Source organism: Girardinichthys multiradiatus, chromosome Y (genome assembly GCF_021462225.1).
Source record: "Girardinichthys multiradiatus isolate DD_20200921_A chromosome Y, DD_fGirMul_XY1, whole genome shotgun sequence".
Lineage (NCBI taxonomy): Eukaryota > Metazoa > Chordata > Actinopteri > Cyprinodontiformes > Goodeidae > Girardinichthys > Girardinichthys multiradiatus.
In genome coordinates this window covers 26,958,726-26,967,159 of record NC_061818.1, presented here as the reverse complement: position 1 = coordinate 26,967,159, position 8,434 = coordinate 26,958,726, and the positions used below count along the sequence as shown (strand labels likewise).

Below are 8,434 nucleotides of genomic sequence, written 5' to 3'. Positions count from 1 at the left end.
AGCAATTGACTAAATGGTGAACGTCATCACATGAAAATACATTTTATTATGAAGTTGTTACAATATGGTTAAACTTCATTATCATAAATTTTTTTTTTTTACAAATGTTCTCAAAATTGGTTTACATTTTTGGGAAGAAAAAAAGAAAAGCATGACCAATCGTTTTCATTGCATTATGTTCTGTTTTCATAATGTAATAAGGTAATCTTATACATCTAAGCAGATGGTTTTTGTGCTGAGACATTTTGACTGTTTTCTGTGGTGACGCAGAAAGTAAGTTTTTTAAGACAAGCATCTGGGAGGAAAGGAACCTTCTCCAGACGGCACAAGTATACAAGTGGTTGGATAGTGCTGCTAATGTTTAGAAAAGCAAAGCCCACAGGTTGCACATAGCAACGAAACACATCAGGAGTGTAATGGTCTTCAAATGGGAACAGTGCAACAAGGAGCAAATAGTTGAACACAATGATACAGAGGATGGAGAGCACCATCTTGAAGGCTTTCTTCTTCACGGGGTGCATGTCATCTTTCCCCGCACCACGTGGTTTCTTCAGGACCCATAAGATGTTTGCATTACACACCACCATCCAGGAAAAAACTGCAAGGACCTCGAAAGTGAATACCTTTTCAAAGTTGGGGAGACCACCCACCATCTTGGCTGTAGGGTAGGCAAGGGTTCGGCAGATTACCAGCAGTGTGAGGCTTAACCTGTACTTGATGGGTTTCAGCTGCCCAAACGTGATCGGAAAGAGCACCGCCACAAATCGGTCTAGGCAGATACAAGAGAGAAACAACTGGAGTCTTTTACACCAAAGGAAAACTTAATAGCTGACCACACCTCTTTGCTATGCCAGAGGTATAGATTTAAGAAGCTTAGGGGGGTCATGCTGCCAAAGTAGGCATCCATGAAGGCCAAGCAGCCCAGGAACAGGTCCGAAGTAGACGGTTCTTTGCGATTATGGATAAGAATTGCAATAACCAGCAAGTTGGCAGGTATCCCTACAATTACATTGATTGTCTGTATGGTAAGGTCAAACAGAATTGCCTCGATGTACCTCTCACATCCATCAAACACGCTGAAAGGTTTGACAGTGGAGTTGGTATAAACTGTGGTGTTGAGAGAGAGTTGTGCAGCAACAGATGTTGTGTTTAGTGGAAAGAAGTATCTGTCCATGTTCACCATGAAAAACAAGAACTCTAAAAGGAAGAAAGGGAAAAAAGTCATATTGTTATCCAACTTATACAGTAACAGAGGTAAGCAATGCTGTTTCCATTGAAGCCCAGAGTTATCTTGATGATTTGCTTCATTTTATAAGCCTTTTCCAGCAGAGCACAACTCTAAACTGACATCAGACATGCTGTTCTTTATTAGTCCCCTTGGGTTGTGATCTCTGAGAAGTTGAATCTCAGCAGGAACAAAGTGGCTGCAGAGGCAGCTGTCAAACAGTAAAAACATGTTACAAACACCAACAGGACCTCTCCTCAGGCTGTTATCTTGTTATTGTGTCTGTGCGGGCTCTCCTCCGGGAAACGTGACTCCCTGAACGAGGGGATGTCTAAGATACTTAAGAGACTGCTTCTACAGTCACCACCCTTTACCAGGAGAATAAAAGAGCATACGCTCTTGGATTTAAATAGCAAAGATCATTCTTTGTGCATAGACAATTGATGGTCTTAGATGATTCTCAGTATCTTTTCCCACTATTAGGACCACAAGCTTCTTTGGACATTTTCTTTAAAGCTTTATAGCTGTTTGCTGCAGCTCTGGGTAATGCTTTGCACACAATCTAAAACTGAAAGACTCTCTCAAAGTCATTATACCTGAGCTGCCTCCAGCCATGGACTATTGAGACTAGAGCCAGGGGGTCTATTCTGGTTTATTGTGGACCTTTTTTTAGCTTTGGTCCCTCTGCGAATAGTGTTTCTAAGGTCCCTCTGCTACAGGCCTCACCTCAGGCTGGTCACAATCCTATGGGTTTAATCCTAGTGACAAAGGAGTGAAACGTTTAATCATTAAGCTTTTCCTTAGAGATTACACACACAGTGAGTTGTTGTTCTTTCTTCAAGCACATCTTTTTATATTATATTAAAAAAAGTACAATCTATTAATAATAGTAATTTTGGGGATTTAATTGGATATTTGTTAGTATGAGTTCACTTGTAATTCTAAAGTTGTCAAAAAAGTGACTTGCGTCATCTGCATATAGTTTAATCGTTTGTGTGCCTGATTAATAAGAGATTGGTTTTGTGCTATCAAGCTGTGAAAGTAAGCATTTGTAGCATTTCCGATGTTTGTAACGGAAATGTTTTCTCTTCTAAAAACAATTTTTCAAATTGTATTTGGTAATTACACAGTGATACATAGCTAAAAATGTTTCAACTTCATTGGAATATGCTAAATTATTGTGATTACATTTACATATTTTGTAATATACTGAGAATCACAGTGAAAATCTATTTCATACACCAGCCACTTTGCTTTGGTATTGAAATAATCTCTTACATGGCTTCAGAAGGTGAATGAAAAGTGGAAAAAAGGATTTAGTTTCCTTCTGTAAGAAAAAACAGCTATCATTATTCATCTTTCCTTTCCCCAGCAGCTACTGAAAATTAATTTACTTGATTCTAGTAAAATAAAGTGAAACTTAAATTTAACAACTAGAATTAATCAGTTTCCTGGCCGTAACACACTCAGTTTTGGTGCAATATTTATGACACTTTTTTGAATTTTTTTGATACAACCATTCAACAAATACATATGTACTTAGTTCTTAGATTTTAAAGTTTATACGCACCGGTTCGTTATGTTCTTCTGTCTTGAGTACTGAGATTGATGCAGCGTGTTGTTTAAGGTGTTCATATATTTGTTGTCTGGAGTGTCATCAGTTTGACGCCAACCAAGGAGGGAGGAACTTGTAGATATCAAGAGAAAATATTGACTTTTTCAGTTGAGTGCTCTTTATTTTTCAATGTTAGAAGGCTCTTTGTGTGTTTGTCTGAAAGTAGGCTGAGACATAATAATTGTTACACTTTTGCAACAAATTCATAAACAGAGCAGATGTTGCTGGTGTTTGCTGTGCAATGGTTATGCATATGTTTGCATAACTTCTGCATCATCCCTTCTATGTCTTTCAACATTTAGCAGTAGGACTTTGGGAAAATCAAATCTCCAGATTTCACAGAATAGAATCTGTTTCCTATACCATGTTTTATTTTTTTTCATTTATCACTAGACATTTACTTCAAAGGCACATGTGATTTCAGAACATCTCCATGTCCCAGTCATGCACCCAAAATAGGACACAGTGCCTTAAAAACAAGGTCACAAAGGGCATCTCTGCAGTGTCCATTAAGAGAAGGAAAAAAAAAGGAATTGAAGATTTGTGTGTCAGTGAGTATTAGAAGTGATGGTTTCAGAGAGTGGTTAATTACATTTGATGCGCTGCGTAGGTAAGCAGGACCCAATGTTCTGCTACCATGTGGAGAGATAAGACAAAACCCATGATGATTGTTGCACTAATGTGCACATCATACCAGAGAGATGTGCAGAAACCAGTGTGAACTGGTTGCATTGGCTCTTTTGTGCCTGAGGGGGCAGTGGCGTACTGTATTTATATGCATTTTGTGACAGATAAATCTCCTTTAAAAGCACACTTTTAAATTGTGACATATGATGTATAATATGTAAAAATTAGTTGTTTTAGATGAAGAATCTGTGATCTGGATCTTGTTAGGTATCCTTTTTTATTAGAAAATATGGGAAGCAATGCAATGAAACATAAACATATAGTTCAACTGTCAAACAGATTACCATATTCTTGTCAAATCTTGTCAAATTAGGCACTTTTTCTTCTTTCTGTCCTCTTATTTCTATTCTGCAATAAGTGTATTTTAAAATCATTTCCTCAACTTTCCTTCTGCTTAGTTTACATCCATCTGTCACTTTCACAGTCATACGTTATACAAATAAAAAGTCTCATGTTTGTCTTACCCTTGTCTCAGATGTATAAATGTTTTCATTAATTTTGCAGAGGGTGCAGCAGACATTATACGGCATAAAACAGGCTTAGACTTTTGCACGTATTTCTCTGCTGACAGTCCAGATGCCAAAACTGAAATTATATCACAAGTTGTTAGTGACAGTGTGCAGAAACCACCAGCGCACAGCAGAAAGCCACACAGAAACCTCTTTGGATCATATGAGAAACCTAAGGCTAATTTAATCTATTTTAATGTGTCTAAAGAGCACCAAAAAGTTGCACACATGTTTGAATGTGTGCAAGCTGTGCATTTTCATTGCCATTTTGATGACTGATTGTATATTAGCTTGTCTACTGTGGGAACACATGGGAAAAAACACTTGAGACAGTTTGCAGCAGAAATCAGCCCCCAGGCTTGTCAGGATGAAAGACACAAAGCTTCAACCACCCACACCTGTGTTTGCATTAAGATGTGCACATTCACACTACTGGCAATACATGAGAACAAAACCTGGCATTAGAGTGAAAGCCTTATTTTTTTTGCTTTACAACATATGCATGTAAGATGGCTTTTGTGCTTGTATTTGTAAATAAAATAGATTTATGTTTCTCCTTTTTTAGGATTAATTTGTCTGCTGACTGCTTTTCTGTTCATCTATGGAGCATCCATGGGGTGTTGACAAATGCTAATTGAGATCACATGGGGAGAGAAATGAAAACCAATGGAACTAAAAGAGAGAAGTGGAGGATACATAATCTCATATGGTGAGCTATAAACACATTACAACAATGAACTCTCCCATGGCTTTTGACTTCGAAGTTCAGTAGGTTTTGGCTTATGTGCAAAACAGCAGGTTGGTAGAAAGGTGGCTAGGATCGGAAAAGGAAAAGCCCAAACTCTTCTGTCCACCTGGTTTAACCATCATCAGATCAAATAACCCTGCCTATGCAGAAAAGCAGAAAACACAAGAGGAAGGAGAGAACTAGAGGGGGGAAATGACATCATTAGTCTCTGTTGTGTTCATGACATTTGATGACACACTATGGCTTCAGGGAAACACTTATCAATTTGTATTTGCATCACATTTTCTCAATAGCTTTGCAGGATTTGTTTATGTTGCGCTATTGGTTCAAAAGTCATCAATTTAAAAGAAAAGAATGTTGTAAGATGTGCAACAATAAAAGCAGCTGAAAGTAAGCAAATGCTTCCCTGTAAAATGAAAGAAAATGGGGCATGGGTTGAGCTACACTTCGCTAATTATTACAATTATGCCATTTCAAGTGTGTGGTAATCACCATAATTATGGCTCGCCTGTCTTGGGGCGATTAAACAAACAAGTTTCAATTAGCATTTGCTTCTTCATGAAGTTAATTATGCCATGAAGCAACATGATGCCATGAAGCATTTTTGTGTTTTTAAGTGCATGCAAGCCACAGAGTCAGGATGAGTCTCTATATTTGATCTGGCATTGGAATGTGTAAGCACTTTGAGAGAGTAGAAAAACAAACTCAAACTACCCGAATTATGATAGTGATGTATGAAGAGGCACAACTTCATAAAAAAATAACACAAACTATGTTTTCATTCAGCTCTGCCTCAGGACTGTTTGCTTTATGCTGCCTGTAGCTTGCAGGTTATTTGCAGAAAATTATTATGAAAAAAAAAAAAACCTTGTATCTCATTATTATAACTTAGCTATCTCATAATTATGAGATAGTATTTCATAATTATGAAATAGATACCTCATTATTTTTAAATATTTAAGTCATAATAATGAAATACAAGTTTTTTTTTTATCGGAGTGGCAGAAACGAGCTTCCATAGATTTCTGATAATACTTGGTATCTTTGTTTCAACTTAATTTAGGAAATGTGATATTTATTGTAACCCCATTGTCTTCTATTTCCTCTCAATGACAGTACTGAACAGTCAAGGGAACATTAAAAAAATCTTTTAAATTCCAGTTTATTTAGGCTTATAAAAATCATTGTTCTGCTTTTAACCTTCTTAGTCATCGACTCCCTTAGGTGTCAAAAATGGAAAACCATCACTAGAGTTGGGCAGATTTCAGTCAATCAGTTTTATTGTTGTTGTCACTAAAACTGTCTCTCTTTAACTCCAATTATTTTAAGGTCATTCAAGGAGTGAAGTTTTACGGTGGGGTTTTAAAGCACATCAAAGAAATGCTTTATTTAAAAGTTTTAAATAAACTACTTTTGCAACGTTGGCCATTTTAGACCTTTTAGACATCAGAGTTGTTATTGTCATGGTAGCTCACATTATTCAATGTCTTTGATTTGAGAGACAGAAATAAGACAGTGAGACTGGGCTCCATTCTCTGATTCACATATTCCTTTGTTTATATGGTCTGTTCCGTTTCATAACAGAAAATAAAGGCGCTGTGTTTCATCACATGTGCAGATGATGCACAGGTTGGCGTTACATGAGCGGAAGGATGAGTGGGGTGTCAGGAGTTCCTTTAAGTATACTAGAGCATTGCCATGAATGCGCTGGATTATGTAGCTAATGGGAAGCCAGTGAAGGTCCACTCTGCAAACATTCATGAGGATTCTAGCAACACAGTTCTGGATGTATTACAGCTTCTAAATGTTCTTTGCAGTAATCCCCATTAACAAGGTGTTGCAGAAATTGAGCCTGGTGGATACAAAGGCATGGACCAGTTTATCAGCCCCCTTTGAGGGTGAGATGTTTATTTTAAAGCCTTTGAAAAAGATATTAATATCATATGCATCTATTTTCTATTGAAATGTAAATAAAAACATATATTTTTCTAAACTGATATATTTTAAACCATGCCTGTGTAATTTCAAGTCAGAATCGCACTTCTGGGCTAAATGGGGAAAAAACAACTTTAAATCTAAATCTGGCAGGAATATGAATAATTTCAGTTCAACTGTAGTTTCCAAGCTTATGACATGGTTATATTCTACATTAAGCAGTAATAAACTCAGGTTAACTTGAGATAGTTTTTAATTGTTAATGAATCCACCAACTATTAGTTCCCCTCTCTTCTTGCATTTCAATAATTGTTTAACTGATCTAAGATTTTTGCAAAACTAAAAAGAAAGGCTAAAATCTCAAAAGGTATACGTTTTTTTAAAAATAGACTTCTATTTTTTATTTTTACTTTAATCTGTTATCAAGCTGTGAGCTTGGGAGCTATACCCCAAAAATGATCGAGTACTTCTAACACAGATTCTATTCATTTTGCATTGCTCAATATATATATAAATCTGTATTTGAAATTTTTCTGAACAAAATATTAAAACAAACAAACCCAACAAATACTGGGTATATGGAATGCTACGAGCACTTCACACTCCATTACTGATATGTTTTCAGTCATCTCCATCCCGCTTTGTAAAAGTGAAATAAAGAAAAGTGGATTTGAAACAAAACTTCTTCATCTGTGATTTTTCTTATTTCTCTAACTTAACTTATAAATTTATAAAGTCTGTCACGACGGTTTGCAAATCTAAACAAACCTTTGACTCATCAAATAAACTAAAAAAACATCTCCCCTTGGAGTAAGCTACTAGAGAGAGATTTTCTGCTAGTAGAGAAAAAACTGTTGCAATTGAACTTATTACTGCCCTGCCTAAGCAAGAGAAATTTTAATTATGAGCACTGTTGTGTGGGCAGGACACTTAAAGCGGCTAAAATGGGAGTAAAAGAGAGTGCCAATAGTTGTGGGAATGGCGAGATAACACTATGGGTCAGGTGGCTATTTTTACACTTGGGGACAGGGTCCAACTCTGTGACACAAGTGTACATAATTTCTAATGTTTAATGCTTAAAAACCCATTTGAACTGTAGAAATTAAAACCAGTAATTAACTTTAAGCAGCAGCAGCCAGGGCTAATCGAATATACTTCCACCCCTTCGTTGCTTTAAAGCACAATCTAATGGCTGATTATACTGTGCAACTTTTAAGAGCCTGCTTAATTAAACCAATAAGACCCAAGTATGCTCAAATAGTTTGTCAATGAAAACTTTTTAAAACAAGCTTTTTATCTCTGAAGCTAAACTGAAATACTTAGTCTTATTTATTAAGCAAAGTTTAGATGCATTTTAGACGGGCAGAGAACTGAACATCTTTGTTTTTTACCATACAGGTCAGTGCACTGAGTTATGTAATTGTTTCTTTGCAGACATATGCACACCTAATGTCTTGGCTGGGAACCACTTTGCCCTTTGCCATATTTTGCTTGTCTCTGGGTAGTGTTTGAGCCCATTTCCTCCCATTTCTCTTGTTTAGCTCCAAGACCTGGATCAGATATTTGGCACAGCACATGGCATCACTTACCTGTGGTCTAGATAGCTGCCAGCATCTTACCTTCCTGACCTAGTATACAATTCACAACAAAAAGAGCCTCATTGTGCAGACCTCCTTAAACTTATTTGGTTTGCTTGACATTTGCTTACTCTATGA

The 8,434-nt window shown here is 36.7% G+C and overlaps 1 pseudogene; it reads right to left on the bottom strand.

The window, feature by feature from the left end:
• Window positions 1–215: 215 nt before the first annotated feature.
• On the bottom strand, window positions 216–1,174 carry LOC124864192 (annotated as a pseudogene).
• Window positions 1,175–8,434: the final 7,260 nt, after the last annotated feature.